Source organism: Triturus cristatus, chromosome 4_2 (genome assembly GCF_964204655.1).
Source record: "Triturus cristatus chromosome 4_2, aTriCri1.1, whole genome shotgun sequence".
Lineage (NCBI taxonomy): Eukaryota > Metazoa > Chordata > Amphibia > Caudata > Salamandridae > Triturus > Triturus cristatus.
This window is the reverse complement of record NC_140586.1, coordinates 56,342,475-56,368,529: the sequence shown is the minus strand read 5'-3', so window position 1 is coordinate 56,368,529 and position 26,055 is coordinate 56,342,475. Positions and strand designations below refer to the sequence as shown.

The window sequence follows — 26,055 nt, the reverse complement described above, 5'->3', positions numbered from 1 at the left end:
CACACATTTAGGGTCCATCTGGATTTGTGCATGCAGTATGTTATTGAGTTCCTGCACTTACCCACATTTATTCTTAAACCAACAGCAGTGCTACAACATTAGGCCTGGTGTGCACACCCAACCATGCACATTATACTTCAGAACCCATGAAATCTGAAGGTGTCCTGATAGCTTAAAACAGAAATATCCTTATCATGCAACGAAACAACCAAACATTCAATCACCAGCAGAAGAGTAACAAACATTGGCATAGCCAATAGGTCTCTAATTTGGGTGCTACAACATCTACTGTTTTTAATGAATATGTTTTGACACTAATAGGCACATTATAGCATTGCATTGCGAAGTACTTATTTAAAGTGTTATTTTTGTACAACTGGTAGTCCCAACTACGATATCTGGAAGTGCTTTCATACAAGATAATGAAGAAAAAAAGAGTTCTAGTGAAATAGATAATTTGTCTGATAACACAGTTTAAGCAAGGAATCCACAAGGCGTCCAGGTTTTCTGGTTTCAGTTTAGCAAGTGCGCATTAAGTTATACAGTGAGCAATGAAAATGGGGCCCTATGGCCTTGTTTTGAGTAAAAAAAAAAACACTGACTATGGTGTAGCGGGTCCCCCAAAATGTGTGAGCCTGGTGGCGGGCTATACCTGCTGCACTCTGGTGCTTGGCATGGTGCAAAGACACTGGCTGTGGTGTTAGAGGGCTGACTGTCACAGGCACGCAGAGCGCTGGCTGATGTACAAGCAGGGGTGCAGGAGCAACAGCTGTGGTGAACCGCAGGAGCGATGGCTGTGGTATAGGAGAGCACTGACAGTGTTGCAGTACCAGAACATTGACTGTGGTGATGTCGGAGCCCTGAATGTGGTGTAAAAGTGCTGTCCGTGAAGCACAAACGCTGGCTTTGGTGCAGGAGTGCTGCACCACTGGAGCGCTGTATCAGCTGTAGAAGCGCTGGCCTCTGCGCCTGAGCACTGACTGTGGTATATGACTGAGTTTCAGCTTTCTGGATCAGTGCCTGGGCTGTCTGCCATGAGCCCCACAATGAGGTAAGTGAGCCCAGATGTTTGCGTCTGCAGGGACTGACTTCTTTTTCATCACCAGTCTCTGGTTCAAAAAAAGAGAGAGAGGCCGAAAAGGAAGAAAGGACGAGAAAGAAGAGGAAAACAACGAGAAAGGGAAAAGCATTGATTAAAAAAAGAACTTGCGAGTGTGAGATGGAGAGAGGATGTATAACGTGGTAGAAGAAAAATGCATGAATTGGAATCAAGACCAGATGCTATTGATCTTCAACTACATGCAGACAATCCTGTCTTTATAATTATGTATTACAGCTCCTTAATATCGGGAATAAAATATCACAGTTTTTATGGTTCTTTTAAGCATTTTAATACGGACAGATGAAAGACTAAATCCTTGAAATTTAAAGAGATCTCTCCGAGTAGGCTCAAATTTATAGAGTCCTCCAACCTCGCAAACATTGATACAGTTTGCCATTGCCAGTTCAAACTGCCCATACAGACAAACATGGGTCACTTTAAAGGAGGTGGGGGGACGTTTGTTTAATATCCGGGAAAATAATAGAAAACCCGTGCCCAAAAACGGTCGACCCACTGTCATTTCGGACCAGCACCTATGGCTTTGTCCACTTTGGGAGCCCTGGACATATTCCGCATAGAAACGTGCAACAAACCTCACGAAAGCTCCTGCACTGGAGTGCTGATATGGGTGTATCGCAAGCTGCCTTTAAGTTCAAGAACATGTATTTCTTTTGACTCACTGAAGCGTTATACCTTCATCCATGGGCGTACTGAAACATGTCTTAAAATGAGTTTTAACTGAGAAGCATTCCTGCCACGGCCCTAGTGACAATATTGCAGAGACTAGAAAGCGAACCCATATTCCATCCTATGTAGTACAACATTATAGGCCATTAAATCAAAACAGAGGTTGTTAGACCCGCGCACAACCAGAGCCCAAGCATCTGAAAGTTCTCACCTACAGGACAAATGACATGAAATACATCCTTGCCCAGGATCGCACAATGTGGTCGAACAAGGGAGTTGTGACTGATACCAGACCTTCTGCTAAACAATGTGCAATTAGCCACCAGATGGGTATCTCTTTGGACAGCACATGTCAGTTTTTCTTTCCGGATTACATCAGAGTGAGGGCTACAGGCAGAACTTGCGTGTTATCATGATACGTTTTACGTATCGAAAGCGTTGCCAAGAGCGATTCACCACAGAAACAGGCTACGTTATAAACATATATATTCCAAATAGAACTACAACTACCATGCTAGCTGCGTTATGATCTAAATAGGAGGAAATATGAGCGGAACATGTGGAGCGGTAAGCCGATATAACGATGCATTTTTGACGCACATGCTTAAGAGGCTCTGGCGCCAGGTTGAGAGTAGCCAGTCTAAAATCACTTTGCATTCACCAGGGAACAGCCCTGTAGGTGTTTGTTTTTTTGTGGTTTTTTTAATGTGGGGGTGGCTACGCCTTCTTCAAAGGGAAAGAGAAAGGTCCCAAGAGGGATTTGAAAGGAAACAGGGAAGGGCCATAGTCTCCTTGCCCAAAATCACTCCGTGATTTTCTTAAGGAGAATATACCCATACGTGTAGACCTGGCTGTCTCCACCAATACCCCCACTTGCCTTTGAAAAGGGAGTCATACTCGTCGTCTCCGGTTCCCATGACTGCAGCTTCTGTTCTAAGATGTGTATCCGGAGAAGTGAAACGGTAACAGCCCCACCCTGCACCCGCTACTGCACTTCCGGACCGGCCCACAACACGGAAATACCCCTAAGTGCTACAAGTCAAAACAAAATCATTAGAATCGCCATTTTGGAACAAGCCAAAGGGGTGGATAATATTGTAGCGTCCTCAAACTGGCTGTACGGAGCTGTGGTATCCTTCTGCTACGTAGACTTTACTTCCAGCACAGATCACGCTTGGATTTTATATTTGAGGCGCAACCCGCACGATTAACTTTTTATTTCATTTCATGCTTTGGGTGCCAGCGTTTGCTTTTTTCCCCATAAAGCCAGGGAATTAAGTGGGATGAAAAACATTATCTCGGAGGAAAAACAAACCTCTCCCAAAATGGAACCGAAAAATCTAGTATGGGAACTAATGACCAGACCGAGGTTTTAAGGGGAAAGGGGAGTGAAAAGGACAAGGATACAAAAAGAGGAGAGAGAAAAGGCTGAGGCAAGATGCCGGGGATGCAGAGAAAGCGAAAGCAGGAGCGTCTACGAATAAGCTAAAAGAGGGGATGCAGAGAAAGCGAAAGCAGGGAAAAACAGACACACACAGCATTTTCCTTGGGGGAGCGAGCAGGGGCGCCATCTGTTTGAAAGTTAATTACAAACAGATGGTTTCAAAGCTCACTCCCGCAAGGGAATTGCTAAATGTGCACGCGTTGCCATTGAAAGCAATGCAAAGCCTGCATGTTTTTGGCCGAAAAAGTGAATTGATTCCTAAAGGTCTCCTCCTATGCAGCGCATGCGCGCTGCGTAGGCGAGACCTAAAAATGGAATAAGACCTGAATGCACACATTACAATCACAGCAAGATGTGGAGCTGAGACCCGGCATAGAGACACAGGTTCCATTGCCGGGAAAGAGGACCCAATTCATGCAGGCAAAAGTAAAGTGTGGACCAGATCCAAAAATGCATCCCCACATCACAGGGAAAGAGGACTACACTGAGGACTCAAGGAACAAAGAACATAACCCATCTCCACAAAGACTATTATAGCAAGTTATGAAACTGAGAACCAGCACAGAGAAAGGCAGCCACACATTAGAAGGAAAGAGGGTTCAATTCATGCCGGTAGGAACAGGGTGTGACAGTGAAAACTAGAGCAGAGGATGCAGCTTCACTTTACAAAGAAGAGGGACGACCGCATGCTGGCAAAAGCAATATGTAACCCAAAGAACTAGAACAGAACATTATTAACCTATGCCTTAATTCCAACAACATGTAACTGAGAAACAGAAAATTCACCCACGCCTAGAGGATACACCAATGCACTGGAGAGAAATAAGGATGAACCCACAACTTCAACCACAGGATGTAATACTGAGAGCCACAAAAAGAAAATACACCCATGCGTTAGCGGGAAAGAGGACTGAATGCCTGCAAGTTATAGCAAGAGGTCGTGCTATGAACCAGAACAGATATTACAGCCCCAGATCACAGGCAGAGGACTGAAATTATGCAGGGAGCAACAAAATGAGCACTTGGACTTTGAGCACAAAACAGGCTTAACTCTGAAAGCAGCATTACATTGAGAATTGAAGGTATTATGATAGCTTTAAATCGAGAATTTAAGGTAAAGAAATAAATGGGAAAGCAGCTCTATCACATTAAAATGAATATTATACTCCTCAGAATGCTAACTGTAAGTATACGCCGAATAGTAGCAAAATAATTTATAAAACCTAATGTACTTCACAAGAATCCGTTTTTCACAGCCCACCTCATCAAAGTACTGCACAGAGGCCATCGTTCTGAAATTTAAACAAAGACTTTTCACCTTTATACGAGTGCCAGGCATCAGAATGAATCCAGAAAATTCTACAGTAATGCTTCCCCATGTCTTCAGGTGGCGCATTGTGGCCCTGCTGTAACTCTGTTCTGTCTGGTAAGTCGCAGAGCCGCATACAAGTGCCACCTGTGAACTGATGTCAGTGCCTTTCTTCCTGCACCCCTCAATGCAGACCCAGAGCTCTGCCCCAACTTTGCTGGTTTTCCGATTACTTCAAAATTTACCACAATGCGCCTAGGACAATGTCTTCCCTGAGTATGCAAACCATGACTGCAGGTAGCTGACGTTGGTCATGGACCTGCACAATGTGTGTTTTTGGTGCCTGGGCTCTGGTCGATGGCGTGTGACCAGAGGGTGAACCCGGAGCAGGAGGTAAAACTCTTATGTTGCTGAACATAAGAAGAGGTTAGAACAAAGTCCTGTGCACACGTTTTTAGTTTGCTGGTTTCAGTGTAGAAACCATTAATCAAGTGTTCTTTGTGCAAAAAGAAATATGAAGGTTGACATCAGGAAAATCTTTCTGAAGATATTTATATATCAAACCAAATCAAATACAGAATTGAAAAGCCAGCCGACACGTGTTTCGTCACAACGCGGTAAAATTGTGACTCTTCAGGGCTGTAATATTGAAAAATCGTGGTGCATGAGTCGCAGTACCGCTGATAACTCCAACCGGTACGGACACAGGTTCATCGAACAATGAGGACAGGTAGGAAGGAAAGGGTCGTCCTTCCTAGGTGTTTCAGAAGTAGTCTGAAAACACGAATAAAAGGACGTGTCACTTCGTGGGATCGGGAAACATCAGCTCCCGAGTGAAGGGCGAATAATCGTCGCGTCTAGAGTTCCAGTGTAGTGACCCAATTCATGCAGGCAAAAGTAAGGTGTGGACCAGATCCAAAAATGCATCCCCACATCACGGGAAAAGAGGACTACACTGAGGACTCAAGGAACAAAGAACATAACCCCTCTCCACAAAGACTATTATAGCAAGTTATGAAACTGAGAACCAGCACAGAGAAGGGCAGCCACACATTAGAAGGAAAGAGGGTTCAATTCATGCTGGTAGGAACAGGGTGTGACAGTGAAAACTAGAGCAGAGGATGCAGCTTCACTTTACAAAGAAGAGGGCCGACCGCAAAAGCAATATGTAACCCAAAGAAATAGAACAGAACATTATTAACCTATGACTTAATTCCAACAGCATGTAACTGAGAAACAGAACAGAAAATTCACCCACGCCTAGAGGATACACGAATGCACTGGAGAGATATAAGGATGAACCCACAACTTCAACCGCAGGATGTAATACTGACAGCCACAAAAAAAAAATACATCCATGCGTTAGCGGGAAAGAGGACTGAATGCCTGCAAGTTATAGCAAGAGGTCGTGCTATGAACCAGAACAGATATTACAGCCCCAGATCACAGGCAGATGACTGAAATTATGCAGGAAGCAACAAAATGAGCACTTGGACTTTGAGCACAAAACAGGCTTAACTCTGAAAGCAGCATTACATTGAGAATTGAAGGTATTCTGATAGGAGCTTTAAATCTAGAAATTAAGGTAAAGAAATAAATGGGAAAGCAGCTCTATCACATTAAAATGAATATTATACTACTCAGAATGCTAACTGTAAGTATACGCCGAATAGTAGCAAAATAATTTATAAAACCTAATGTACTTCACAAGAATCCGTTTTTCAAAGCCCACCTCATCAAAGTACTGAACAGAGGCCATCGTTCTGAAATTTAAACAAAGACTTTTCCCCTTTATACGAGCGCCAGGCATCAGAATGAATCCAGAACATTTTACAGTAATGCTTCCCCATGTCTTCAGGTGGCGCATTGTGGCCCTGCTGTAACTCTGTTCTGTCTGGTAAGTCGCAGAGCCGCATACAAGTGCCACCTGTGAACTGATGTCAGTGCCTTTCTTCCTGCACCCCTCAACGCAGACCCAGAGCTCTGCCCCAACTTTGCTGGTTTTCCGATTGCTTCAAAATTTACCACAATGTGCCTAGGACAATGTCTTCCCTGAGTATGCAAACCATGACTGCAGGTAGCTGATGTTGGTCATGGACCTGCACAATGTGTGTTTTTGGTGCCTGGGCTCTGGTCGATGGCGTGTGACCAGAGGGTGAACCCGGAGCAGGAGGTAAGACTCTTATGTTGCTGAACATAAGAGGTCGCGATCAATACAAGTCCTACAATAAGTCACGGGCTGCTTGTGATCTCATTCAAAAAGTCTGTCCTGGGCAAAGTCTTGTTATTTCTCAAAGTCTTCCAGTAATTAGAAGACGCGCCTAAACGTAAGAAAGCTGTGCACGAATCAACCAATCCCACCACTGGAAATCAGACAAGGTACAAGAATGTCAATCAAAATATCATACCCAACAAATGTCTAAGGACTGACCTGGATCCGCTGCTGCTGGTCCCGGTCCAAACTACATTCCCCAGACCATCCTTGACACTGCAACAAACAGTGACCTTCTAGGAAGCCATGCTGCATCTCTTTCAAATGTGTTTGCTCCCTCTGATGCGCCTTGGGCACCATGAAGCTGCAAGGGGCTTCAGTTGGATTTCTGCAGGCGGGCCCTCTTTCGGTGTCAAAGGAACCCATGGGACCAATACAGACGCTGTTTCACACTTCCATCCCGTCCCTTAGGCCGACACTAGTCCTTTCACTGCCTGCTCTGATGCTACATCTACTACAATAAGAACAAGGTTATGGATGGAATTCTTGAATTCGTTTCAGCCACTGGCAATCGCTCGGGCCACATTCCAGTTCTTCATTTTACACCCCCCATGCCACTATGAACAAAGGCCTGCCTATGGCACAAGAACTCAAGCTATGACTCAGTGGTGAGACCTAAGTAGGTTGAAAACAGTCTGGATGTGCTTGTTGTCCCTACTAATGAGGAGTAGGGTCAGTATTGATTTTCATAAAGTCGGCCTTTGTCTAGAGTGGCATGGTGTGTGAAAAACGAAGGACTGGAATGTGGCCCAGCGTGATTGCCAGGACCTGAGATTAATTCAAGCATTGCATCCATCACCTTGTTGTTGATGCTAACATTTTCGGCACCAAGACTCCACTCTGATGTTGGTCTGCAACCCCATGCCACCATCAGCTCACTTCAAGCCTATGTCACACTACAAGATGACAAAAGCACAACCATACTCTAATCTTCTAACTGTGCCTTGATACCATTACATCAGCGGCTAGAGGCCAATTATGGATCCCACTCTGACACAGTCCACGGCATGCAGAATGTTCTTCATGACACTGATGAGGAAGACAACCTACTTCCACTGCATTATACTGATGACTGCCATATCTGGATTTACAAAATGCCAGTGGGCCAGATATGGCTTAAGAGACTGAGGTCAACTCACCATCTAGAAATCCAATATAAGAAAGTGCCTCTTTTGCATTAGTTGTGCGAAGGGCAGCAACATAATGTTTAATCTATGACAAAGGTATTGATTCGGATCCCTCAACCAGGTCCTGTCTCTTCTGAGCCACTACTGGTTTTTAACAAGGCCCTCCCAGAAACTCTCATGGTCTCAGGCCCCCAGTCAGCTAAGCAGTGGCTAGGAGACATAGACCGGTGATTGAACAAAGCATCCACCGCCCAAAAGCCTGGTGCAATCACCACCATCACATTTGTGAATACCCAAGGCAGAGGTAAGGCAACCTTTCCACAGAGGACGACTAGGAATATCACTCCTAATGCCGTTCTGAACAATCCTTGGCTAGAGAGTCGAAACATATTAATGTCTATGGAAAAAAGATGTTCTTTTTGGCTAGTTTAGCCTTAAGAGCCTTGAACACATTGTGCCTTCTGGGCAGATACCCCATGCTTTATGGTACTTCACTAGTGGGATCTTCCCGAGCATTCTGGAAGAGTTAACTCAAACGATACATGACGAGGAGTACACGGTTAAGTATGTCTTGTGTGCTGGCTGGGACACCACAGACTGTGATGGTGGAGCTGTTGCCACTAGTGTAGTGCTTAAATGGAAGTCTGGATGAGACAATCAGGTTATCGCGAGAAGTCCAAGACTCCTTGATGGACATGCCTTTTGATAGCTCCAGATGTTTGAAGAGGAGGCTGATTTGGCGTCAAATGATTTAAGGACCGTTGGGCCACATCCCGATTCTTGGGGACTCTTGTCTCTCGTCAAGCATTTCCACCAACAGTACTGGAAATGTGGGTTATTCCAAGGGCGGCAAGCTTTCAGCGAGCACTGGTTCTCCAAACCTGTGCAGCAGTAGCATACCCAGTCATTTTCTAGGCAGAGATCGTGGAGTGGCTGTGTCTGATCACACCAGTAGGAGCAACTCCCTTCTAACTCTTGCTTCCTTGCTGCCGCAGCTGCAAAGCCCTCACAGGTCAATACTACCAGAAGGAGGCAGGATATGACATTTCTTCCTCTGACTGAAGATCCATCATATCAGACAGATGGGTCTTGACTGTTTTCTCCTACATCAGATTGACTATCAATGAACCATTCTACAATCTTGCTGCAAGAAGTCAACCTTCTGCTGGCAAAAGGTGTCATCAAGCAGGTGCCGGTTTCAGAGAGAGGAGAGCTGTAGGAAAGTCAAATTCAAAATGACTCAGTTTCAAATTCTTTCAGCCATGAACCCAGAAGACTGGATGATGTTTCTGGACTTGCAGGTTCAAAAATTATTACATACCTGTCCCGCAGTCTCACAGCCATTATCTTTTTCTCCTACATCAGATTGACTATCAATGAACCATTCTACAATCTTGCTGCAAGAAGTCAACCTTCTGCTGGCAAAAGGTGTCATCAAGCAGGTGCCGGTTTCAGAGAGAGGAGAGCTGTAGGAAAGTCAAATTCAAAATGACTCAGTTTCAAATTCTTTCAGCCATGAACCCAGAAGACTGGATGATGTTTCTGGACTTGCAGGTTCAAAAATTATTACATACCTGTCCCGCAGTCTCACAGGCATTATCTGCGATTCACAGTGGGGCCAGAACACTTCCGATTTGCCATGCTCCCATTCATCCTTACCTCTGCCTTAGGCATTCACAAAAGTGATGGTGGTGGTTACAGCCCACCTTTGAAGGTCAGTGATACCTGTGTTCCTGTACCTCGACCGGGAGCTCAAGGCATGTTTGCATGAGCTGTTACTGACCAACTCTTGACACTGGCCAGACTTCTGACATCCATTAGCTTTTCCATCAATGAACCGAGGTTCCACTTGAGCCCTTCAGAAAATATTCCTTTCATTAGATCTTTTCTAGAGACAGTGGCATTTAGTGCCTTTCCACTGCCACAGCAAGTCTGGGAAATGCAGGATATGAGCCTGATGTTTTGGGCTCAATCCTGGTTCCTGGTGAGGTTGACTCTGAGGCTTGCTGGACTTCTAGCTTCTTGCGTGCTACTTGTCCTGAACACCAAATCACATGTGCGGGCCCGGCGGTGGAACTTAAGGTTTCAGTGGGCCCAGCATCAGGGATGGCTCTTCAACCACACCCAGATCACTAAGGATACAGCTCAGAATCTTCTGTGGTGGCAGACAAGCACCAACCTCAGCTGTGGTAGGTCATTCTACTTACCCCACCCAGAGTTCCCATTTGTTACAGATGCATCTCTGCGGTGGACAGTCAGCTCCATATCCATCATCTGGAGCTTCAGGTGATCCATCTGGCCCTGAAAGCCTTCCTGCCATCCATCAAGGGAGGCTTGTGCAGGTTCTCACGGACAGCGTATCTGCCAAATGGTTCTGCAACAAGCAGGGAGGGCAGTTAGGGGTCCTGGATACTGTGCCAGTAGGCCCTTTTTCTCTGGAGGTGGCTGAACCAGCAGAACATCTTTCTGGGGATCAGGAGCAGACGAGCTGAGCGGATGTCAGCTGGCAGATCACAAGTGGCATGTCCATCCTGAGATGGCAAGGGACATCTTGGATCTGTGGGGCCTGACCTGGTTGGAGATTTCACCACTGTCGATTTATGTAGTGTCAAAACTACTGTGCGCTGTAGTTTCCTCTAGGAAAGTAATTGGGTGATGCATTCCACATGCAATGGAACAAAGGTCTCCTGTATACTTTTACGTTACTGTCTCTTCTACTCGATTTCTGAGGAAAGTCAGGACAGACTGGGCCCAAGTCATTGTAATAGTCCTGAACTGGGCCATGCGAGTATGGTATTGAGAGCTCCTGAGCTTGAGCATTCGCATTGTGGTCCAGCTACCAATTTGAGAGGACCTCTTGTCTCCGCTAAAGGGGAGGCTCCTGCACCTGAGAGTCCACAACCTAAACCTCCTTGCGTGGAGGTTGTGCAGCATCAGTTAAATGTGCTTGATCTGCCGGCAGTAGATGTTGTCCTTATAGCTTGACGCCCTTCAACAAGGTCCATCTATGATAGGTGCCGAGAGAAATTAATTGACTGGTGTGGTTCTCATCATACCGTTGCTCTGCAGGCCAAACCTTTGAATGTAGTATTGTTTGTTCTCTTGCTGACCCTGCAAGGCCTTGCAGTGGGCACAGTTAAGGGTTACTCTCAGCACTTTCTGCCTTTTTGTGTCTACTTGATCAGCACTCTCTAGTCAAATCACCTGTTGTGATGTGCTTTATTAAACGGCTGACTTACATGTTTGCCCTGAAGCCATTCATCGTGCTCCAATGCGACTTGAAGTTAATGTTGACATGTCTTATGGTCATGCCTTTTAAGCTGATGCAGAGCTGCTCAGTGTGACTACTGCGACTCAAAACTGTTTTCCTGATTGCCATCTCCTTTGCACGCCAAATGAGTGATCTGCAGGAACTCTTTGTAAAACCTCCCCCACACACCACCTTTGTCCCCGACAAATTAGTGCTGAGGACCCTGGCCGCCTTCTTACCTAAAGTTGAATCCCTTTTCACGTCACCCAATCAATCACTCTGCCTAAAAATGTTGCACCACCTTACCCTTGGAGAAAGAAGAGAGGGTACACCGACGAGACACCAAGAGGATTTTAAGTTTCTACATTGACTGCGCCAAAGACCATTGGGCGGAAGACCAGCTCTTAGTTGGATTCCCTGGAGTAAAGAAAGGGAAGACAGTGCAGAAAAGGACCCTGTCAAGATGGATAGTGCTCTGCATTCACATCTACTACTTGCTGGCTAAGAGACTGCCCCCACAAAGCCTGCAGGTTCATTCTGCCAGTGACAAGGCTGCTACGACTGCATTGGTAAAGTTGCTGCCAGTTCTGGACATCTGCCAGGTTGCGACATAAGCGTTGGTGCACACATTCATTGAACACTACTGCCTTGATAATCTGTTCTGGTGGGAGGGACATATTGCCTGCTTAGTCCTGCACAACTACTTGATCTGAGTCCACTCCCCAGACAGTCCACTTTTGGGTGGTACTGCTGTGGTATATATTCTATTTATATAACTTTCTTTATTGCACCGTTTATAATACGCCCCCATCTTCGTCCACCCCTGATCCAAGCCTGTAGGAGAGTAGGGTCTGCTATCCTATGGTCACCCCAAATTTTTGCTTTTTGCTTCACTGGTTTTTGACATATTGAGGCTGTGGGCCTGCCAATCAGACCCCCAGCCTGCTGTTCTCTCTATTAAATTTACACTATGCACCCTAGGTGCATAACCAATTGGAAGTGGATCACCCTGTGAGCCCCTGTACCAGTGTACACTAGGTACCCAGGGCATTGGTGTACCTAAGGCCTGCCAGGGGCTGAAGCATGTATTATGCCACCCCAGGCTTGGCCTAACAAATTTGACACAACTGGCTGATCACTCAGCTGGGGTAAGTTGGTGTAACCACCTCTTACTTAGGTGTAGTATACCTATACCTAACCTTAAATGGGACACATGTTAACCTATAAGTCACTCCTATGGCAGGCCTTAACAATCCTGAAGGCAGAGTGCCTGGTTCCATGTGAGATGGTGCTCTGGCATGAGCTGAGCCTGTCTGCAGTGGTCGGAACAACTTCCTTCTACTGTTTCCAGATATCGTCATACCATATACTCTTAAGTGCATTATGGACCTCGCGGTTAAATGCTATCTTTGGTTTGGCTTTATCAAAACATGTCGAGTAAGGTGTCATACGAATTGGAATACTAACCCCTCGCCAATTCTGGCGACGGGGTTAGCATTCCACCCTTCTAGAGAGACACGACATGTACAGTACCTGAAACCCGGGTAAAATCAGACATAGCCTCAGCTCCACAAAATGGATGCTGCCACCACAGACACAAGTCTGCCCCCCTGCTGCTGGGAGTCCTTCCAGCTTGGGAGGTGTGGACAAAGGGTTTCCTGCCAGGGGAGGTGCGTGCACCACCCCAGACAGGATTTTGTGTATTGGTCAGGTAGGGCTTGAAAGAAACCAGACATGCCTGAGGCTCACAAGGAGCCTCGGTGCATATGCCAGTTCAAACCGGTCCTGGGGCACACCAGCCCTGGACCTGGGGCGAGCTGGACAAAGGATTGGGGGTGTAACCACCCCCCTTCCTGGTCCCACCCATAGGGAGGGACCTAGCAGGTAGTCCGGCCCCTAGAATCCGCTTAAAGGTAGGAGCTGTGTCCTAAGACTTCAGACATCCTGGAATCAACTTAACAACAAGAAGAAGACGGGAACTTCGACGCTCTGCCGCACAGAGGACTGAAGCTAATCTCCCCTGTGGTCAGGGAGTGACCACCTTGCTAACGCAAGCACCATCCAGCGAATCAACGTCTGCTTTGCCGCCGCCTCCCGCCGGAGCCCGAGCCCAGAGACTGACAAGACCTGGACCTCCAGACCTCTCAGCGCCCGATCCACAGTCCCTGAAAAGAGGAGACCCGTGGAGGCACCGAGACACGTGGAGCCAGCCATCTTGAAACGACCACGACAAGCTGCAAGCGCAACAACCGAGGCTCCCTCCAAGTTGTGCTTTGGGATCTAAGAAGCCCAACCCTCGAGCAGCATCTGCACCAAAGGTGAGCCCTCCAGCATCTCCACGATCTGCGTGGGGCCCTTCTGCATTTTGCCACTCGACGCGCCTAACCGGTTGCTGGCCCGCTGGCTAGTGGCCATCTTGGCGACGAACTTCAAGAAATACACCGCTGGTCTGGTTGCTCCAGACTGGCCCTTGCTCCCCTCCAAAGGAGCAGTCCCTCTGACCTTGCTGGTCAGAACCATCAGCTTATTTCGTTTTCCACAACAATTGCTTTTGCCAAGGCTTGTTTGCTTCGATCAAGTCGCCGACACCGCCGACAGCGAGAGCCTGCGTGGGACAGCTCGTGAACCGACTCCTGGACGTCGTCGACCTTCAGGGACCACGTGGCTGCAGAGACAAGCTACACCTTTCTTCCTGTTTGCACCCGACATCGCCTGGTACCCACCTGGTGCCACGCTGGTCACTGGCTAGTGACTGTGAACACTGTCCCCTCTGCTTACAGGTCTTCTACAACTCCGATCCACCCTTGGATCCACCGCATCTCTTCCGGACCGACCGCCTGCAGCATCTTTATCTACAGGCTCCACTGAACAGATAGAAGAAACCCGACGCACTTCGAGGCCTATGCACCCGCTTCCTGTGGGTGAGGTAAAGCTGGCACTCCGGTGCCCAAGTGTAGAGTATCATCTCTAGTGTCTGTGTTTCCAATCTTGAGTTCATAGTCCATCCGGAAGATCCTTTTTGCAGTAACTTTGTAACTTTTACGCACCCATTGAAAACCTATGGGAGCTCGCGTGTGACTATTTGCTCTGCACACGCCACCCGTGGACCTCCTGGTCACTAACTGAAGTTAGCTCCTTGTAGGCCCAGCGATTCTAGAGGCCCTAGGCCTTTTCCCTTTTCTGTTCGTGGTACTTATACCACTATTTTAGTATATGGTTTGAGCGGCCACCAGGGCCTATCCATATAAAGTGCAACTTCTGTGTATTCTACTGTAATCTTGTTTGACGATTTGTGCTCCTGTGCTCATAAAGAGTCTAGGGGATACTTTGAGAAATAAATACATATATATTTTCAATATATATCTGTGTGGTGTCCTTTCATTGGTATAAAAGGGGGTTGCATTTGGTAAAACAGCTTGCTTAACACGCTTCACGAGTTTAGCCTCAAAGACTGCTTAGCCTACGCTACCACTAGGGCAGCTAGTCCGAAAAGGTTGACTTACAACCACACCATAAGGGTTGCTTGGCATGGTACAAGGTGGACACTTTAACTAGTGAACATCATATACCAGGCCAACTTCTCACAAAGCCCATCAAACAAAAAAGACAATTTCATCCTTAGGGAGGAAGCATTCCTCAGTATACAGACAATATGTCAATCCGAACTTATAATTAATCTACAAATTCATATTCAAATTCACCCGAGTGCGTTTACTACTCCTCAGATTATCCCCAGGCTAGATCCCGCTAGCCGTGTCACCTTGCTGGCCCCAGAATCTCACCACCTCCTGCCCCGCTCACGTTACTCCCTAATGCCCTCTGAGCTCCACACCACCGGCATGACATCATTCCTCTACCTCTTTAATCTAGGTTCTCAGGGGTGCCCAGATGTCCAGCCCTCTCTTCCTTGCCTGCCGCCCTCTCTGGGCATATACTGCTGATTCCAATCGATATACTGCCAAAAGTCTGGCCATCCACTGTTGGCTGGTTGGTAGAACTGGATCCAGCCAGCAAGTGACCAGACAGAGTCTTAATACTGTCATGGCGATGAATAGAAATACCTGAGTATGCCATAGAACTTCTGCATCTCCCACCCCAAACACAATTAACTGGGGAGTAATTGCTATTTGAAGCCCTAGCTGTGTCTCAAGCATACTATCAATATCACTTTTAAGAGTATCAAGGTTGGGGCAGGAATCAAACATATGGATAATTTTGACTGCAAAGCAGCCGCAGCGAGGGCAGTGCGGGCTGGCAGAGCCCACCACTTTGCTATCTTTGCTGGTGTGATGTACAGATTAAACCAAGTCTTAAAGCACTGCATCTGCCGGTTGGCTGCTATAAAAGAGTACTGAGTTAAATGCAAAAAATCTACACAGTCCCCCATCCCCACCAGCAGAAGGCCTTGCCACCTATCCACATCCTTAGCTAGATCACCAACCATTTTATCATTCAGTAACCTATGCACGGGGCCCAATGATGGTTCAGCTTTAAGAAGCAGATCGATCAGCGCAACCCATTAAAGCTGCATCTCCCCCCCCACCTTTCTCACCAGAGAGTCCAGTATTTGCAGGTACTTGAAGATTTGCCGGTTTTCTAAGCCAAACTTATCCTTAATCGCTTCAAAGGAAAGAATCCCCTCATCATCCATGAGGTCCCCAAAATTCCCCAAAGCCAGCTCTTCCCAATGTTTCACACATCCATCCTTAAAAATATCTGGCAGCATATCATTATTATACATGGGGGTATAAGAGTTGACACGGCCTAGATCAAATTTTTTCCAGGCGACTGTCCATACCCTGAAAGCCCACAAGAATCTAGAAATTAACTGGTTCAAAATCCTAAACCAGTGGCCGTCTATCTCCAAGGGGACAGCCCTAAAGAAGTACAGAATCTTAGGCAAAAATTGCATTTTAACCACATTACAACTCCCGATCAGTGTGAGCTTTAGGTTGTTCATTCTGGCAAAATTCTGCCTTGGTTTTCTGAATTAGCAGACTCAAATTTGTATCAACGATTTTCCCAACTTCAGCCATTATTTCCAACCTGAGATACACCGCATGCAGAACTGCCCAAATATCGTTCAGATGCACTGAACTATTGGCGATGATCTGTGTCTTATTTTGATTTAGCAGATACCCCGAGATCTGCCCAAACTTTGCAGCCTCTCTCTCAATTTCCATTAGAGCACCTACTGGGTCGGGAGTAGTGATTGCTAGGTCATCGGCTTACGCTAAAATCTTTGTCTCCCCCCTTACTATTAACAGGCAGAATTATGCTATTCCCTTCGATCATCCCTGATTAGGGGATCAATATAAAGGGCAAACAGTAAGGGAAAGCAGGGGCACCCCTGTCTTGTACCATGTTCAACCGCTCACAAATCAGACATTCCTCCCATTACCGAAATCCTAACTACTGGGTTACGATCTAATGTCCGGATAGCTTTAATAAAGCCTCTGCCCAAGGCTTTGTTATCCACTATTGCCCATAAGAAAGGCAAGGAGACCCTATCTGAAAGAAACACGTTAGTTAGATTCCTCACCTTAGAATATCCCCAGGCGTCAGACTGGATCCGGAAGATTTTTCGTCAGCAATACCCCTTGCGCGTCGCTAAGCGTCGTCTGCGGCTCCGCGTCCGTCGTCGACGTCGTGCGCCGGAATGACGTCGTCGGAGTACTTAGACGCCGCCCTCGCGCGCTGACGTCAGTTCTTCTTTTTTCCGCGCCAGTAAGCGCCGATCCGGGAGAGCTACCCCTTTTAGTCTTTTTTGACTAAACCCTTTTTGATCCTTTTTGATCCTTGTCAATCGACATCTGGTGCCGGTAGGATGCCTGGGTTCAAGGCTTGCGAGGATTGCCATCGACTGATGTCGGTGACCGATCACCACCGCCGGTGCCTCTACTGTTTAGGCCCCGACCACGACGCGGAGTCGTGCTCCGATTGCCAGGCCCTGACTTCGAAGGCTAGGCGGGAGCGGTCCCGCAAGCTTCTCGAGCTTCGCCACTCGGCTCCGCGTCGTGCGCGATCCCGGTCCAGGAGGAGGTCCAAGGATCGCTCGCGGAGCCGCAGCCGACGCCACCATCGCTCGTCGGGCTCCAAGTCGTCGGGTAAGTCCAAACACTCTAAGAAGTCCAAGAGACGACATCGCTCTTCGGACTCCCCTCGCCGGTCGCACGACTCGGCCGAGGGTCCGGGTGGTTCCACCCCCGCGGCTCTGTCGGAGCCGCAGGCGCCGCGCAAGTCCCCATACCCACCGGTCCCTGGGACGCGACGCCGGCGGAGGTCAGTGCCTTCCTCTCGGCCATGAGGAGGCTGGCCCCGCCGTCGACACCCGCTGGCGCGCCTTCGGGCCCCGCGGACTCGACTGGGCGACCTTGCGGGCCGGCGGCTCTGGCCCCGGCGCCGTCGGAGACTCTGGTCCCGACACCGCATGTCCCCGCGGGGCCCATGCCTGGGCCCCCGTCGACGCCGGTTGACCTAGTCACGCCTCCTCCGCCGGCGCCGAAGCCGACGCCTGAACCACCGACGCCGACACCACCGGCGCCGCCGACGCCGGTGCCGACGCCTACACCACCGGCGCCGCCGACGCCGGCACCGGACGGCGTCGAACCCCAGTTTAGCCCTGTTCCGGACCCGACGCCGTTGCGGCGTCGACCGACGCCGCGTCCGGCGCCGCTTGAGACTTATCATCTCTACCGTCCGGCTCCGATCCTTCCTCCTGGTTATCAGGAATCGGATGACGGGGGCGACTGGGAGGGGTACGAAGACCCTATGGCTGTTCAGTCGCAGCTTTCACAGGACTGGGCAGAGGAACTGGGGGAGGCCAGTGGGCTGGACACCTCGCCGGACATTGGATTCACTTCTCCTCCAACTGTGGCTTCGGAGGAGGGTGCAGCATTTTCTGTGGTGCTGCGCAAGGCGGCCGCAGCCCTTGGGCTTGAGCTGCCTGCCGTGGCTGTGAGGACTAACATCCTCACTGAGGTGCTTCAAACAGCCGCAAGCTCCACTGAGCCTCTGCTGCCGTTCAATGAGGCCCTCACTGACGTTCTCCAGGGCACCTGGTCCAAGCCCTCCACAGTCCCTCCTGTGGATAGGAACGTTGCCAGGCGCCACCGCCCTGCTCCGGGCGACCCCAGTTTCCTGTCCCAACACCCCACCCCCGAGAGTCTGGTTATCCAGGCCTCTACCTCCCAATCCTCCTTCCCGACCGCTCCTCCGGACCGGGATTCCAAGAGACTAGAGCAGTTTGGCAAGAAACTGTTCTCGTCCCTTAGTTTTGGCCTGCGGTCTTTGAACACCGCATGTCTCTTGGACCGTTATTCCCACTCCCTGTGGGATACGGTGGAGGACGTGCTGCCCCTGTGTCCGGAGGAGGTCCAGACACGTCTTACCCAGGCTTTGGCTGATGGGAGGGATGCAGCACGGCACGCCATACGATGTGGGCTTGACACGACGGACTCGCTGGGTAGGGCGATTTCCACCACAGTGGCGCTTCGACGTCGCGCCTGGATGCGGTCCACGTCATTTTCCGGGGATGTCCAGAACACCCTCATGGACATGCCTTTTGATGGCGCTCGCCTGTTTGGTGAGAAGGCGGACAGTGCGCTGAACCGGTTTAAGGACTCCCGGGCTACGCCCAAGTCCTTGGGCCTCTCGGCTCCGCGGGCGCACACCTCCGCTTTTCGCCCGTTTCGTGGCCAAGGAAGGGGTGCCTCCTCACGTACGCCTAGCCACCAGCCGCAGAACCAACCTGCGCGCGGTCGCGGACGTGGTTTCTGCCGAGGCGGTTCCGGAGGACGACGCGGTCAGCCCACATCCACCCCGGCAGCATCCGCCTCAAAGCCTTCCTAGTCCGAGCTTTCAGGCCCATTCCACGCCAGTGGGCGGCAGAGTTCGCCATCACCTGCTCCACTGGCGGTCCATCACATCGGACAGGTGGGTGCTGCAAATCGTCCGAAGGGGCTACTCCCTCCCCTTCGAGACGACCCCTCCAGCCATGCCACCGCAGCACCACCGTATCTCGGGGGATCATTTGAATCTTCTCCACGAGGAAGTTTCGGCCCTCTTGGCCAAGGGGGCCGTCGAGCGCGTTCCGAGCCCAGACGTAGGTCGTGGTTGTTATTCCCACTACTTTCTGGTTCCCAAGAAGGGCAAAGGGGGCCTACGCCCTATCTTAGACCTCCGGAATGTCAATGCCTTCCTCCGGAAGGAGAGGTTCAAGATGTTAACTTTGGCTCAGGTTCTGGCTGCCCTAGACCCTGGAGACTGGATGCTAGCGTTGGACTTGCAGGACGCATATTTCCACATCCCCGTCCTGCCGGCCCACCGGCGTTACCTGCGGTTCACGGTGGGCCAAGAGCACTTTCAGTTTACCGTGCTCCCCTTCGGCCTTACCAGTGCCCCTCGGGTGTTCACGAAAGTGATGGCGGTGGTCGCAGCTCATCTGCGTAGATCAGGGGTTCCAGTCTTCCCCTATCTCGACGACTGGTTGTTGAAGGCGGGCTCGCCCCAGGCAGTCGTCTCCCACCTCCAGACAACGGCGGTTCTCCTGCATTTGCTGGGGTTTTCCATCAACGTGCCGAAGTCACACCTGAGTCCCTCTCAAAAGCTCCTCTTCATCGGAGCGGTTCTCGATTCGGCGCAGTTCCGGGTCTATCCGCCGGAACAGCGGGTCCGGGATATTCAGGCCCTGATTCCCATCTTTCGGCCTCTATCCTGGGTTTCGGTCAGGCTAGTGTTGCGGCTTCTGGGGCTGATGGCCTCCTGCATCCTACTAGTGCATCACGCCACGCGGCGCATGCGGGCTCTGCAGTGGAACCTGAAGTTTCAGTGGGCCCAGCATCACGGCAACCTGTCCGACCGTGTCTTGATCTCGGAGGGCACTGCACAGCAGTTGCAGTGGTGGCTCACGGACCGCGATTGGGTCGCGGGCAAGAGCCTCTCCCTTCCCCAACCGGAGCATGTCGTAGTGACGGATGCGTCCCTCCTGGGATGGGGTGGCCATATGGGAGAGGCGGAGATCAGAGGCCTCTGGTCTCCGGCGGAGTCTCGCCTCCACATCAACTTGTTGGAGTTGAGAGCGATCCGACTTGCACTGAAAGCCTTCCTTCCCTCTGTCAGGGGAAGTGTCGTGCAGGTGTTCACGGACAACACCACCGCCATGTGGTATTGCAACAAACAGGGCGGGGTGGGGTCGTGGACCCTTTGTCAGGAGGCTCTGCGCCTCTGGACATGGCTGGAACACCAGGGCGTCACCCTAGTGGTTCAACATCTGGCGGGCTCTCTGAACGCCAGAGCAGACGAACTCAGCCGCCGGTGCATGATGGATCACGAATGGCGTCTGAACTCCGAGGTGGCGCAAGGTCTCTTTCAGCAGTGGGGAGAGCCTTGGTTAGATCTATTCTCCACCGACGAGAACGCGCAATGTCAGCAGTACTGCGCGTTGGAATTTCCAAGGCGGCACTCGCTCAGCGACGCTTTTCATCGCGAGTGGAGTTGCGGTCTGTTGTACGCCTTTCCGCCTATACCACTTCTGCCCAGAGTGCTGAAGAAGATCAAGCGCGACCGGGCCCAAGTCATCTTGGTGGCTCCGGATTGGGCACGAAGGTACTGGTATCCCGAGCTACTCAGTATGTTGACCGATCCTCCAATACGTCTGCCCCTTCGGGAGGATCTTCTGTCGCAGCAGCAGGGGACGGTCCTCCACCCAAACCTGTCCAGCCTCCACCTCCATGCGTGGAGATTGAGCGGCGGCAGTTGATGCCATTTGACTTGCCTCCTGAAGTCTGTGATATCATTCTGGCAGCCAGGCGTCCCTCCACAAAGACAGTATACGCCTGCCGGTGGAACAAGTTTGTGGCATGGTGCACAGCAAAGGCTGTGGATCCCCTTTCCGCCCCTCTTTCTGAGGTTCTCCTCTTTCTTCTTTCTTTGGCCCGGCAGGGCTCTGCCCTGGGCACCTTGAAAGGTTATCTTGCTGCTATCTCTGCCTTCCTACGGCTTCCTGATCAGCCTTCTCTTTTCAAGTCCCCTGTGGTTACACGCTTTCTGAAAGGCATTACTCACACGTTCCCTCCTGTCCCTTTTGTAATGCCTCAGTGGGACTTGAATCTTGTTCTCACATTTCTAATGTGCGCTCCCTTTGAGCCTCTTCATAATTGTCCTCTTCGTCTGCTGACGCTTAAGACTGCTTTTCTGGTAGCCATCACCTCGGCTAGACGGGTGAGTGAGCTCCAGGCTTTATCTTCCAAGCCTCCTTTTCTCTCTGTTCATCCGGACAAGGTTGTCCTTCGGCCTCGTCCCTCCTTTCTTCCGAAAGTGGTGACCCCCTTTCATCTTGGGCAGTCTGTCACCTTGCCCACCTTCTTTCCGCCTCCGCATCCTTCCAAAGAGGAAGAGAGGCTCCACCGTCTGGACCCAAAACGTGCGCTCTCCTTTTATCTGGACCGCACAAAGCAGTTCCGGGTGGACGACCAACTTTTCGTTGGATACGTGGGTGCTAAGAAGGGGAAAGCTGTGCACAAACGGACCATCTCTCGGTGGGTCGTTTTGTGTATCAAAATTTGTTATTCCTTGGCAAAAAAGGACCCTCCTGTTGGGCTGCGCGCCCATTCTACTCGGGCCACAGCGGCTACTACTGCTTTAGGACGGGGTGTCCCTTTGCAGGACATCTGTCAGGCGGCGACGTGGGCTTCACTACACACGTTTGCCAGGCATTATTGCCTTGACAGCCAAGTCCGGAGGGATGGCTTCTTTGGCCGTTCTGTCCTCCAGGACTTTCTGGTGTGATCTTGGTTCGCAGACCCACCACCGGGGATGGTATTGCTTGGGTATCTATTCTAAGGTGAGGAATCTAACTAACGTGTTTCTTTCAGATGAACAAGTTACTTACCTTCGGTAACGATGTATCTGTAAGAAACATTAGTTAGTTAGATTCCTCACCGACCCACCCATCCTCCCCGTTCTGCGAACTGACATCTAGGGTTAAGGTTATCCTTTTCAGGCCCCTAGACTTTTTTGGCACCAGTGTCGGTCTCTTGCATGGCTCTGCGTTCCTGGCGCGGAAAGCTATGTACAAGAACTGACGTCAGCGTGCGAGGGCGGCGTCTAAGTACTCCGACGTCATTCCGGCGCACGACGCCGACGACGGACGCGGAGCCGCAGACGACGCCTAGCGACGCGCAAAGGGTATTGCTGACGAAAAATCTTCCGGATCCAGTCTGACGCCTGGGGATATTCTAAGGTGAGGAATCTAACTAACTAATGTTTCTTACAGATACATCGTTACCGAAGGTAAGTAACTTGTTCATCAAACGCTTTCTCTGCATCAAGCAGGATTAAAGCCATAGGGTCTGCGGCAATCTTTGAAGCGTCAACTAGGGTAATTGCCTGCAGAGTGTGGTCAATTGTACTACGTCCCAGGACAAACCCATGCTGAACCGGGGAGACAAGTTTCTTAACTACCCCTGCCAATTGCCTAGCCAAAATGTTAGCTTAGATCTTGACATCACTATTAACCAGCGTAATTGGACGGTATGATCCGAGCTCGTTGGCCGGCTTGCCCTTCTTTGGGAACACAATTATATTAGCGTAGCCCCATGAATTTGGTACCACCCCACCTAACTGTGCCTCCAAGACCTCTCTCATAAATTCTTAAAGGCAGGGGGCAAACACCTTATAGAATTCTCCCGGAATTATATTGGTTCCGACCGCCTTCCCTGTTGGAAGTGACTGAATTGCCATGTTGACCTCTTCTCTCAAAATTGGCTCATTCATCAACTCCCAAGCCTCCGAAGATAACCTTTCCCCAAGTAGATCCATCAGATACTCGTTTATTTCTTTTCTCCCAAAGCGAATATCCTCAGTGTACAGTTGCTGGTAGTACTTCTGAAATGATGAGCGTATAGCTGATAGGCTGGAAATCGACCCACAGATTGGATCCCTTATTTCCCCGATCTCCCCCTGAGTTATCCGCTGCCTCGTACAGACTGCAAGTAGATGCCCCACCCTTTTGTTGCACTCGTACATCTTACTTCGCCAAGACTCATATTTCCCTGCAGCTTTCTTTGAAGATATATCGATTATAGCCGATTTCACAACCACTCCTCTTGATTGAGCCTTATCAATCCCCCGCCCTGGAATTACTCCAACTAACTGCCTTTCTGCATCCAGCAGTTTGTCGTATAAGTCCTGCACCAATTCCTTCTGCTTTTTCTGGGATGCCCAGCTATATCTTAATGTCTCACCCCTTATACCAGCCTTGAGGGCATCCCAAACCACATCAAGCCGGGCGCTGCCTTTGTTCTCTGCTATAAATCTGGGGATCCAGATATTCATATGTTTAATAAATTCCTTATCATTCAGCAGAGCCCTTTCGATTGTCCAGCGGTGAATTGGAGGCAGGACTACCTGTATTTCAGTTTCCAACACCAGCAGATTGTGGTCGGACATAACTCTGGGGAATTTATATATTTGACTTAGCGAGCCAACTCATGGGATACAAAAAGTAGTCTAAACTGGCATGCACCCGTTGCGGGGCTGAAAATAATGTATACCCAGGATCCTGTGTTTTTTTAATAGACCAGACATCAGATAACCAATGCATCATGCATAAGTGTGTCAGGGACTTAAAAACCTTGGGTTGCCGGCCTTGATACAATCTTTCCCCTACCATGCCCCGCTCCCTCCAGAGTTGATATTTATATAAAAATTTCCACAAATTATAATGGGGAGCGGCCACCCAACCAATCCATTGTTAAGCCAATCGAACAAAGTCGGGCCATCCATCACTGAGCCATACACAGAACACAACGTAAAAGAGTTGTTATCAGTGCAGCATTGTGTAATCGCCCTATCCGCGCTGGAGTGTGGTAACATAGCTCTTCCCTTGCGTGCCATAATAGCTACCCCCGCGTACGAGTCCCTTGTTACGTACTAGACACCAATTGGTAACCGGCCAGCTCTGCAACTTCCCGTCTACTTGCCTCTAGGTGTGTCTCCTGAAGGCAAACTATGTCCGCTTTTAAATGTTGTACATCTTTGTTAATCCTATGTTTCTTCAGGGGGTTATTTAAACCACAAATATTGATAGAGGCAATCCTTACCTTACCTATCTACACAAAGTCCATACCAGTCTGTACATGTCAGGCCTTTCGAACATCACCTTCTCCCCAAAACAAAACATACTTGGATCACCCCCCAACCTCCTGCCTCCCCCTTTCGGGGAAAATAGGTCTGAGGACCCTTGTGATGCCTCCTGCAATCTTGTTGTCACGCCCCCCCGTCCACCCCCCCAGCCTTAATATAACTGCAACTCTACACTCGGGTGCTAAAGCAATATCCACAGACCCCACCTTTCTATTACCCATGTTATCTCCTACTTTCCTCCACCCGAGATTTCCTGTAAGAACTCCTGAGCCTGAATTTCCAAGGGGAACACCCTTGGGTTCCCCTTAAAGATAACCTTAAGGCAAGAAGGACTCAGCAAATACACTTCGCACCCAAGCGTCTGAAAAGGCGCAATCAATTGCTGCAGTCTCCATCTTCTCTCCACAGTCATATGTCAGAAGTCTGGTCTTACAAAAAAAGTGTGTCCATCGGCTGAGCGCCTGGCCTCGGGTCTTGCCTTTTCGAACACCACCTGTCGCATGTGGAAGTTCCCCAAAAAAATCAATATGGCCCTGGGTTTCTCATTTAGATCAGATTGTCCCCGTTTCTTTTTATGCATAAGAGAGAACCGATGCACTCTCTGCACCTCTGAATCCCAGTCCCAATGAGCCAATTCCAGGAAAGCCCCCTTCAACAATCTCAACACGAAACTCCGAATGTCATCCCTATACCCAGCAGTCTCAGATTATTCCGCCGCTGGCGGTTCTCAAAATCCTCAAGTTTCCACATGACATCTGGGTTTCGTGCGAGGAAACTTGCCGCCCCATAGCCTCAGCTCCGACCTCTAATGCAACTGTCCGTTCTTCCAGCACAGTTGTGCCTTCTGACATACTGGGGCGGATTTTATTCACTTTGCCTGGAGCCCCTTGAAGTTTTTTTTGTAGCTAAGTCAGCCCTCTTATTCTCCAGTCATCTTTCATTTTGCATTTGCTTTAATGTGGAATAAATTAGCCCCATCGAGGGGGGGAGGTTCAGATGTTGTCTCTGTGTCAGGGAACAGCTTTGATAACTCCTGTGGTATTCCATCTGCTGCTGATCCCCCGTCTTCCTGCATAAAATTAGTGGCTGGATAGTCCCATTTCAGATTACTAGCCATGCTTTGGTCAGATTCAAAGCCCCCTTTATCAGCCCTCCTTTCCCCCGTACTCTTCCTCCTTTTTTGTGGAGCTGCATGTTTTTGGGTAGCTGGTTTGGCCAAGGAGCTATCTGGGCTGCCTCCAGAGTACCAGATTCTGAATCCCCATCTGAGTGAGTGCATTATTTCACTTGCACTAGATAATTCAGAATCATCGGTGAGGGAGAAGAATTTCTCCACTTCCGAAGTCCCCCCAACTTTTGGGTGTACCAGACTGGAGCTAGCTTCTGGCCACATATTCAGGCTCCCCGGGGTTATTAAGCACTCCCCCTGCTGAGCTTGATGAGCAGATAAGGCATGGTCTCCCCCCGTACTCAGAGTTATTTAGGCACAAATTCAAGGCATTACATGTTCCCCCATTGCTGTCCATGAAAGTGGGAGGAGCTAAATCAGTACTCACACTGTTAGCTTCGCCAGAAGAGATAGCACAGGCATCAGCTCCAGCGGTCTGCTGACTCTCGGCTGCCACCTCCGTGGGTGCTGCTTTCTTGTTGCTTGCAGCAGCCCTTCCAGCAAACATCCCTGGGATCACAGCCTGCTTTGCTCTCCCTACTTCCTCATT

General features: G+C 49.6%; 1 protein-coding gene across 2 annotated transcripts in view; it reads right to left on the bottom strand.

Moving 5' to 3' along the window:
- Positions 1–26,055, bottom strand: part of PODNL1 (podocan like 1) — a 173,291-nt gene that overhangs the window by 2,235 nt on the left and 145,001 nt on the right. The window lies entirely within an intron of this gene.